Here is a 10,044-nt window from a genome sequence, read left to right on the forward strand (position 1 = left end):
TCCTGTCACAGTCTGTTTATCATTTCCCATATTTATACCTTTCTCTCTTGCCTTGTCTCTCCTCCTTGATTCACCATATCTTCCCAAATTTGATCCCTTGCCCCCACTATTCAGTTTAAAACCGTCTCTACGTCCCTCGTTATGTGGCTCGCTAGAACACCGGCACCAGCACGGTTCAGGTGTAGACAGTCCCAACGGTACAGCCACCTCTTTCCCCAGTACTGGTGCCAATGCCCCACGAACCAGAACCCACTACTACCACACCAGTCTTTCAGCCGCACATTACTTTCTCTAATCTTATTTGTCCTATGCCAATTTGCACATGGCTCAGGTAATAATCCAGAGATGATTAACTTTGAGGTTCTGCTTCTTAATTTGGTGCCTAGTTCCTCATACTGACTTTGCAGAACTTCTATCCTTGTCCTGCCTATGTCTTTGGTACCGACATGGACCACGACGACTGGATCCTCCCCCTCCCATTGTATGTTTCGCTCCAGCCCTGAGCAGACGTCCTGAATCCTGGCACTGGCAGGCAACACAGCCGTCTGGACTCTTGCTTTTGCTGCAGAGAACAGAGTCAATCCACCTTATTATACTGTCCCCTACTACAACTACATTCCTTTTTTCTCCCTCTTTGAGCCGCAAACACTTACTGCAGACATGTTTGCCCTGGATCACACTGGCATCCAGGAACTCCCACATGCTGCAGCTGTGACACATCACCTGTCCTGTCATCCTTAACGTGTTTCAATTAACTACTTAAATATTTTATTCAATTATTCATTTTATTGCATATTTTATTAAACTTACCACTAGTTTGTTTGCTATTTTAAACGTTAGGACTAAAATGGATCTTAATCACTTACCAGATGCGCATCAAGCAGGTCGGTTCTTCCAAACCAATCAACTACCTGCTTGCCTGTGATGTCACAGCTTACCAGATCCTCACCAAACAGCTCCTTCCACTGCACCGAAGAAAGAACCAAATCCTGTATCCTCACCCCAGCGGCTCTCTGTTTCCCTGCTCTCACTCTCCATTGTGACGTCACTCATCGATTTTTTTTTCCCCTGCTCTGTTCCTCTCTCTCTCGCTCTGTCTCCGAGTCTGTGCTTTTGGCGCATTTCTTCATTTGTTGTTCCGTTGTGCTCATCTGTGTCTGGTCCAAAACATGACTCTGGTGGGACTTGAACCCACAACCTTTGAATATCGTCTTAATCACTATTTAGAAGTCCAACACGCTATCCATTGCGCCACAGAGCCTCGCGCATTTTTATTAACATCACTAAGGCCTTTGATCTTGTCAGCAGAGACGGCCTCTTCAAACTGCGATGGAACATAGGCTGCCCTCCTGACCTCTTGGGCATCATCTCTTCTTTCCACGTGCAGCAGCTTTTTCGGGAGCAGCGTGTGAGCGAGTGAGCAGCTGGGAAAGTCAGTTTGAAAGTAAATTTAATTTCCTTTTGTTTTTCGGCGGAGGCCAGGGGGCTGCTGGGTAAGTAAAACACTATATATTTGGGCGGTTTAAAATAACTTTCCTTTCAGTGCAGCAGCTTTTTCGGGAGCAGCGTGTGAGCGAGTGAGCAGCTGGGAAGGTCAGTTTGAAAGTAAATTTAATTTCCTTTTGTTTTTCGGCGGAGGCCAGGGGGCTGCTGGGTAAGTAAAACACTATATATTTGGGCGGTTTAAAATAACTTTCCTTTCAGTGCAGCAGCTTTTTTGGGAGCAGCGTGTGAGCGAGTGAGCAGCTGGGAAGGTCAGTTTGAAAGTAAATTTAATTTCCTTTTGTTTTTCGGCGGAGGCCAGGGGGCTGCTGGGTAAGTAAAACACTATATATTTGGGCGGTTTAAAATAACTTTCCTTTCAGTGCAGCAGCTTTTTCGGGAGCAGCGTGTGAGCGAGTGAGCAGCTGGGAAAGACAGTTTGAAAGTAAATTTAATTTCCTTTTGTTTTTCGGCGGAGGCCAGGGGGCTGCTGGGTAAGTAAAACACTATATATTTGGGCGTTTTCTGAACCCGAGACACCACACTTGTAGTGTCTCCCACCCGCCCTCCTCCTCTAACCAAAAAAAAAGGACTCGGTGGGGTGTTTATAAGGTAAGGCTTTTTCGATTTCTCTGGTTTTATTGTGATTGGTAAAAACTTTTCGTTCCTTTTTAATTTTAACTAAGTTTAAATTTAAGATTAAAAATGGCAGGAGATCTCAGACCCGTATCATGCTCCTCTTGCTCAATGTGGGAGCTCAGGGACATGGCTGATGACCCTGACTCCTTCACGTGCAGGAAGTGTGTCCAGCTGCAGCTCTTGTTAGACCGCATGACGGCTCTCGAGCTGCGGATGGACTCACTTTGGAGCATGCGCGATGCTGAGGAGGTCGTGGATAGCACGTTTAGTGAATTGGTCACACCGCAGATTAGGATTGCTGAGGGAGAAAGGGAATGGGTGACCAAAAGGCAGAGAAAGAGCAGGAAGGCAGCGCAGGAGTCCCCTGCGGTCATCTCCCTCCAAAACAAGTATACCGTTTTGGATACTGTTGAGGGAGATGGCTCACCAGGGGAAGGCAGCAGTAGCCAGGTCCATGGCACCGTGGCTGGCTCTGCTGCTCAGAAGGGCGGGAAAAAGAGTGGAAGGGCTATAGTCGTAGGGGATTCGATTGTAAGGGGAGTAGATAGGCGGTTCTGTGGTCGAAAACGAGGCTCCCGAATGGTATGTTGCCTCCCAGGTGCACGGGTCAGGGACGTCTCAGATCGGCTGCAGAACATTCTAAAGGGGGAGGGTGAACAGCCAGTTGTCATTGTGCACATAGGCACTAATGATATAGGTAAAAAACGGGATGAGGTCCTACAAGCAGAGTTTAGGGAGTTAGGAGCCAAGTTAAAAAGTAGGACCTCAGAGGTAGTAATCTCAGGATTACTACCAGTGCCACGTGATAGTCAGAGTAAAAATGAAAGAATAGTCAGGATGAATGCGTGGCTTGAGAGATGGTGCAGGAAGGAGGGGTTCAGATTTTTGGGACATTGGGACCGGTTCTGGGGGAGGTGGGACTATTACAAATTGGACGGTCTACACCTGGGCCGGACTGGAACCAATGTCCTTGGAGGTGCTTTTGCTAACGCTGTTGGGGAGGGTTTAAACTAATGTGGCAGGGGGATGGGAACCAATTGAGGTCAGTTGACAGTGAGGAGGTAGTAACAAAAGCCTGTAAGAAACTAGATAATGAAGTCAGTGTGACTAAGGGGAAGAGCAGGCAGGGAGCAGATGATGAATATAAAGGGACTGGTGGTCTGAGGTGCATTTGTTTTAATGCAAGAAGTGTAGTTGGTAAGGCAGATGAACTTAGGGCTTGGATTAGTACCTGGGAGTATGATGTTATTGCTATTACTGAGACTTGGTTGAGGGAAGGGCATGATTTGCAACTAAATATCCCAGGATATCGATGCTTCAGGCGGGATAGAGAGGGAGGTAAAAGGGGTGGAGGAGTTGCATTACTGGTCAAAGAGGATATCACAGCTGTGCTGAAGGAGGGCACTATGGCGGACTCGAGCAGTGAGGCAATATGGACAGAACTCAGAAATAGGAAGGGTGCGGTAACAATGTTGGGGCTGTACTACAGGCCTCCCAACAGCGAGCGTGAGATAGAGGTACAAATATGTAAACAGATTATGGAAAGATGTAGGAGCAACAGGGTGGTGGTGATAGGAGATTTTAATTTTCCCAACATTGACTGGGATTCGCTTAATGTTAGAGGTCCAGATGGAGCAGAATTTGTAAGGAGCATCCAGGAGGGTTTTCTCGAGCAGTATGTAAATAGTCCAACTCGGGAAGGGGCCATACTGGACCTGGTGTTGGGGAATGAGCCCGGCCAGGTTGTTGAAATTTCAGTAGGGGACTACTTTGGGAATAGTGATCACAATTCCGTAAGCTTTAAAATACTCATGGACAAAGACGAGAGTGGTCCAAAAGGAAGAGTGCTAAATTGGGGGAAGGCCAACTCTACCAAAATTCGGCAGGATCTGGGAAATGTAGATTGGGAGCAGCTGTTTGAAGGTAAATCCACATGTGATATGTGGGAGGCTTTTAAAGAGAGGTTGATTAGCGTGCAGGAGAGACATGTTCCTGTGAAAATGAGGGATAGAAATGGCAAGATTAGGGAACCATGGATGGCAGGTGAAATTGTGAGACTAGCTGAGAGGAAAAAGGAAGCATACATAAGGTATAGGCGGCTGATGAAAGACGAAGCTTTGAAAGAATATCGGGAATGTAGGACCAATCTGAAACGAGGAATTAAGAGGGCTAAAAGGGGTCATGAAATATCTTTAGCAAACAGGGTTAAGGAAAATCCCAAAGCCTTTTATTCATATATAAGGAGAAAGAGGGTATCTAGAGAAAAGATTGGCCCACTAAAGGACAAAGGAGGAATGTTATGCTTGGACTCAGAGAAAATGGGTGAGATTCTAAACGAGGACTTTGCATCGGTATTCACCGAGGAGAGGGACATGACGGATGTTGAGGTTAGGAACAGATGTTTGATTACTCTCGGTCAAGTCGGCATAAGGAGGGAGGAAGTGTTGGGTATTCTAAAGGGCATTAAGGTGGACAAGTCCCCAGGTCCGGATGGGATCTATCCCAGGTTACTGAAGGAAGCGAGAGAGGAAATAGCTGGGGCCTTAACAGATATCTTTGCAGCATCCTTAAACACGGGTGAGGTCCCGGAGGACTGGAGAATTGCTAATGTTGTCCCCTTGTTTAAGAAGGGTAGCAGGGATAATCCAGGTAATTATAGACCGGTGAGCCTGACGTCAGTGGTCGGGAAGCTGCTGGAGAAGATACTGAGGGATAGGATCTATTCCCATTTGGAAGAAAATGGGCTCATCAGTGATAGGCAACATGGTTTTGTGCAGGGAAGGTCATGTCTTACCAACTTAATAGAATTCTTTGAGGAAGTGACAAAGTTGATTGATGACGGAAGGGCTGTCGATGTCATATACATGGACTTCAGTAAGGCGTTTGATAAGGTTCCCCATGGCAGGCTGATGGAGAAAGTGAAGGCGCTTGGGGTCCAAGGTGTACTAGCTAGATGGATAAAGAACTGGCTGGGCAACAGGAGACAGAGAGTAGCAGTAGAAGGGAGTTTCTCAAAATGGAGACGTGTGACCAGTGGTGTTCCACAGGGATCCGTGCTGGGACCACTGTTGTTTGTGATATACATTAATGATTTGGAGGAAAGTATAGGTGGACTGATTAGCAAATTTGCAGACGACACTAAGATTGGTGGAGTAGCAGATAGTGAAGGGGACTGTCAGAGAATACAGCAGAATATAGATAGATTGGAGAGTTGGGCAGAGAAATGGCAGATGGAGTTCAATCAGGGCAAATGCGAGGTGATGCATTTTGGAAGATCCAATTCAAGAGTGAACTATACAGTAAATGGAAAAGTCCTGGGGAAAATTGATGTCCAGAGAGATTTGGGTGTTCAGGTCCACTGTTCCCTGAAGGTGGCAACGCAGGTAAATAGAGTGGTCAAGAAGGCATACGGCATGCTTTCCTTCATCGGAGGGGGCATTGAGTACAAGAGTTGGCAGGTCATGTTACAGTTGTATAGGACTTTGGTTCGGCCACATTTGGAATACTGCGTACAGTTCTGGTCGCCGCATTATCAAAAGGATGTGGATGCTTTGGAGAGGGTGCAGAGGAGGTTCACCAGGATGTTGCCTGGTATGGAGGGCGCTAGCTATGAAGAGAGGTTGAGTAGATTAGGATTATTTTCATTAGGAAGACGGAGGTTGAGGGGGGACCTGATTGAGGTGTACAAAATCATGAGAGGTATAGACAGGGTGGATAGCAAGAAGCTTTTTCCCAGAGTGGGGGTTTCAATTACTAGAGGACACGAGTTCAAAGTGAAAGGGGAAAAGTTTAGGGGGGATATGCGTGGAAAGTTCTTTACGCAGAGGGTGGTGGGCACCTGGAATGCATTGCCAGCGGAGGTGGTAGATGCGGGCACGATGGAGTCTTTTAAGATGTATCTGGACAGATACATGAATGGGCAGGAAGAAAAGAGATACAGAAGCTTAGAAAATAGGCGGCATGTTTGAGAGAGGATCTGGATCGGCGCAGGCTTGGAGGGCCGAAGGGCCTGTTCCTGTGCTGTAATTATCTTTGTTCTTTGTTCTTTGAGAACATGCACAGTTCCATCAGTTACAATGGAACAACATCAGACGCTTTCAAGATCAGCAGTGGGGTAAAGCAGGGCTGCGCGCTGGCGCCAACTCTCTTAGGAACAGAGGAACATAGGAGTAAGCTATTCAGCCCGTCGAGCCTGCTCTGTCATTCAATTCGATCATGGCTGATCACCTACCTCAAAGCCCCTTTCCCATGCTATCCCCATATCCCTTGATGTCATGAGTATCAAGATTTCTATCAATTTCTGTCTTGAACATGCTCAATGATTGAGCTGCCACAGCCCTCTGGGGCACAGTATTCCAATGATTCACCACCGTCTGAGTGAAGAAATTCCACCCATCTCAGTTTTAAATGGCCTACTCCTTATTCTGAGACGATGTCCTCTGGTTTTAGACTCACCAACCAGGGCAAACATCCTGTCCACATCCACACTGTCACGCCCTGTAAGAATTTTGTCAGTTTCAATCAGATCACCTCTCATTCTTCGAAACTTTAAGGAATACAGGCCCAGTTTCCTCATCAGACAATCCCACCATCCCAGGGATTAGTCTGGTGACATAAAAACAAGAAATGCTGGAACCACTCAGCAGGTCTGGCAGCATCTGTGAAAAGAGAAGCAGAGTTAATGTTTCAGGTCAGTGACCCATCTTCGGAACTGACATATATTAGAAAAGTCACAGGTTATAAGCAAGTGGGTGGGGGTGGGGCAAGAGATAACAAAGGAGAATGTGTAGTTTGGACAAGGCCACATAGCTGACCAAAAGGTCATGCAGCAAAGGCAAACAATATGTCAATGGTGTGTTGAAAGACAAAGCATTAGTACAGATTAGGTGTTAATGGACTGAATATTGAACAGCAGGAAGTACAAACCTGAAAAAAACAGTAGGTAAGCAAACTGAACAAACTGAGATGAAATGAAATAAATGCAAAAAAAAGATTAGTCTGTTGACCCTCTGTTTCACCACCTCTATGGCAAGTGTATCCTTCATAAGATGAGGAGACTAAACTGTACACAATACTCCAGTGCGGATTCACCAAGGCTCTATACAATTGCAGCAAGACATCTTTACTCCTGTGCTCCTGACCCCTCGTGTGGGTACAACATACCATTTGCCTTCCTAATTGATTGCTGCACCTGCACAAGAGAATTTAATGTCTCAGGAACAAGGACACCCAGGTCCCTTTAGACATCGACACTTCCCAACCTCTCACCATTTAAGAAATACTCTGTCTTTCTGTTTATTCTACCAAAGTGAATAACTTCACAATTATTCACATTATATTCCATGTTCTTGCCCATTCACTTAGCCTCTCCAGGTCCCCTGGAAGCCTCTCTGCATCCTCCTCACAACTCACACTTCACCAAGCTTTGTGTCATCTGCAAACTTGGAAATATTACATTTAATCCCCACATCCAAATCATTTATATAGGTTGTTAACAGCTGTGGCTCCAACACTGATCCTTGCAGTACCCCAATAGTAACAGCCTGCCATCCTGAGAAGGACCCGTTATTCCTGCTCCCTGTTTTCGGTCTGTTAACCAATTCTCAATCCATATCAGTATATTATCCCCAAGCCTATGTGCTCTAATTTTGTTTACTCACCTCCTGTGTGGGACCTTACCAAAGGAAAATACAAATACCACACATCCACTGGTTCTCCTTTATCTGTTCTATAGGTAACATCCTCAAAAATCTCAACAGGTTTTTCAAACCTGTTTTCCTATTCATAAATCTATGTTGACTCTGCCCAATCATGTCATCATTTTCCAACTGTCTAGTTATCACATCCTTTATAATTGGCATATTCTTCTCCATGCTGCTATTGTACACTTGCAATTACTCAGATATAGGGGTTCACCTGCACATCAGAGCTGACGACAAGCTGTTCAACTTGGCAAGACTGTGCGCCAAGACCAAAGTGGGTAAATTCCTAGTCTGTGAGTTGCTATTTGCTGATGATGCTGTGCTGACATCCCATAATGAAGTTCAGTCACAGCAGCTTGTAGATCGGTTCTCCCTGGCCTGCAAAGAGTTTGGACTGACAATCAGCATCAGGAAGATGAAAGTTACGGGCCAGGACGTAGAGACTCCACTTTCCATCAACATCGACAACCTCACTTTGGAGGTTGTCAACAGCTTCACATACCTTCAATCAGCAATCACCAGCAAACTGTCCCTTGATGCTGAAATCAGCACCAGGATTGTCAATGCTGCAGCTGTCATGTCAAAGTTGAGAAGACAAGTGTGAACCGACAGCAAACTGACCGAAAATACAAAGCTCCACGTGTGCAAGGCTTCTGTTCTCAGCACCCTCCTTTATAGTCGAGAAGCATCAACAACTTATTCAAGCCAAAAAAAGCGGCTGAACAGCTTCCACCTCCACTGCCTCAGATGGATACTGAGCATCTCCTGGCAGGACAGAGTGCCGAATGTGGAAGTACACCAGCGTGCAGGGATCCGCAGCATGTTTCCCCTCTTGAGTCAGCGGTGACTCTGTTGACTGGGCCAAATGGATGACGGTCACATTGCCAAATACATGCTCTCTGGTGAGCTTGCTATCAGCATGAGATCAACAGGTCAGGGAAAAAAATCAAGTCCTTTGGAGAGGTTTGAGTTAATTCAGGAGAGTGGGCATGGATTTATCAATGGGAGTTCATGCTTGACGAATCTAACTGCATTTGTTGATAAACTATCTGAGAATACTGATGAAGGGAATGCAGTGGATGTTGTTTATATGGATGTTACGAAAGCATTTTATAAGGTACCACATAAAAGGGTGGTTAACAAAATTGGGGTTCATGGATTAGGAGAGTCACTGTCCATTTGGAGAGTAAATTGTTTTAAAGACTGAAAACAGCGAGTCATATTAAATGGTTCTTGGTCAGACTGGAGGATAGTCGACAGTGGTGTTCCCCAAGGGTCAGTGCCAGAACCACTGTTTTTTTTTGCTAAAGGTAAGTGACTTGGATCTTGGAATACAGAGTAGAATCTCAAAATATGCCGATGACACCAAACATGGAGGAGTGGCAAACAGTGAGGATGATATGAACTGCCTGCAACAGGACAGTGATAGGCCAGCAGAATGGGCAGACAGGTGGCAGATGGAATTTAATAGTGACAAGTGTGAGGTGATGTCTTTTGGCATAAGGAATAGGGAGAGGCAATATATACTTAATGGCACAGTTCTAAAGAGTGTGCTGGAATAGAGGGACTTGGGGTTCATGTGAATCAATCTTTGAAGGAGGCAAGTCATATTGCGAGAGTGGTTCGCAAAGCATATGGGATATTGGGCTTTATAAATAGAGGCATTGAGTACAAAAGCAGGGAAGTTATGCTGAACCATTATAAAACTCTGGTTAGGCCCCAATTGGAGTGTTGCTTCCAGTTCTGCTCAGCAGACTTTTGAAAGAATGTGAGAGTCCTTGAGAGGACGCAGAGGCGATTTACCAGAATGGATCCAGGGATGGGGGATTTTAGTTACAAGGTTAGGTTGGAAAAGCTAGGATTATTCTGCCTTTCTCAAAGGAGATTGAGTGGAGAATTGATAGAGGTGTATAACACCTCCAGAGAACAGGCCATCCTGGACTGGGTATTGTGTAATGAGAAAGGATTAGTTAACAATCTTGTTGTGTGGGGTCCCTTGGGAAAGTGCGCCCATAATATGATAAAATTCTTCATTAAGATGGAGAGTGAGAGAGTTGATTCCGAGACTCGGGTCCTGAATCTAAACAAAGAAAACTATGAAGGTATGAGGCGGGAGTTGGCTATGATAGATTGGGGAACGTTACTTAAAGGGTTGACAGTGGATAGGCAATGGCTAGCATTTAAAGAGCGCATGGATGAATTACAACAATTGTTCATTCCT

At 45.6% G+C, this 10,044-nt stretch overlaps 1 non-coding gene across 1 annotated transcript; it reads right to left on the reverse strand.

Annotated features, from left to right (window-relative positions):
* Positions 1-1,170: 1,170 nt before the first annotated feature.
* Positions 1,171-1,261, reverse strand: trnar-ucu (transfer RNA arginine (anticodon UCU)). The gene is given in 2 exon segments: positions 1,171-1,206; positions 1,225-1,261. It is a non-coding gene; the product is annotated as a tRNA-Arg (tRNA).
* Between the last annotated feature and the right edge of the window lie 8,783 nt (positions 1,262-10,044).

Source organism: Heterodontus francisci, unplaced genomic scaffold, assembly GCF_036365525.1.
Source record: "Heterodontus francisci isolate sHetFra1 unplaced genomic scaffold, sHetFra1.hap1 HAP1_SCAFFOLD_121, whole genome shotgun sequence".
NCBI classification, from domain to species: Eukaryota; Metazoa; Chordata; class Chondrichthyes; order Heterodontiformes; family Heterodontidae; genus Heterodontus; species Heterodontus francisci.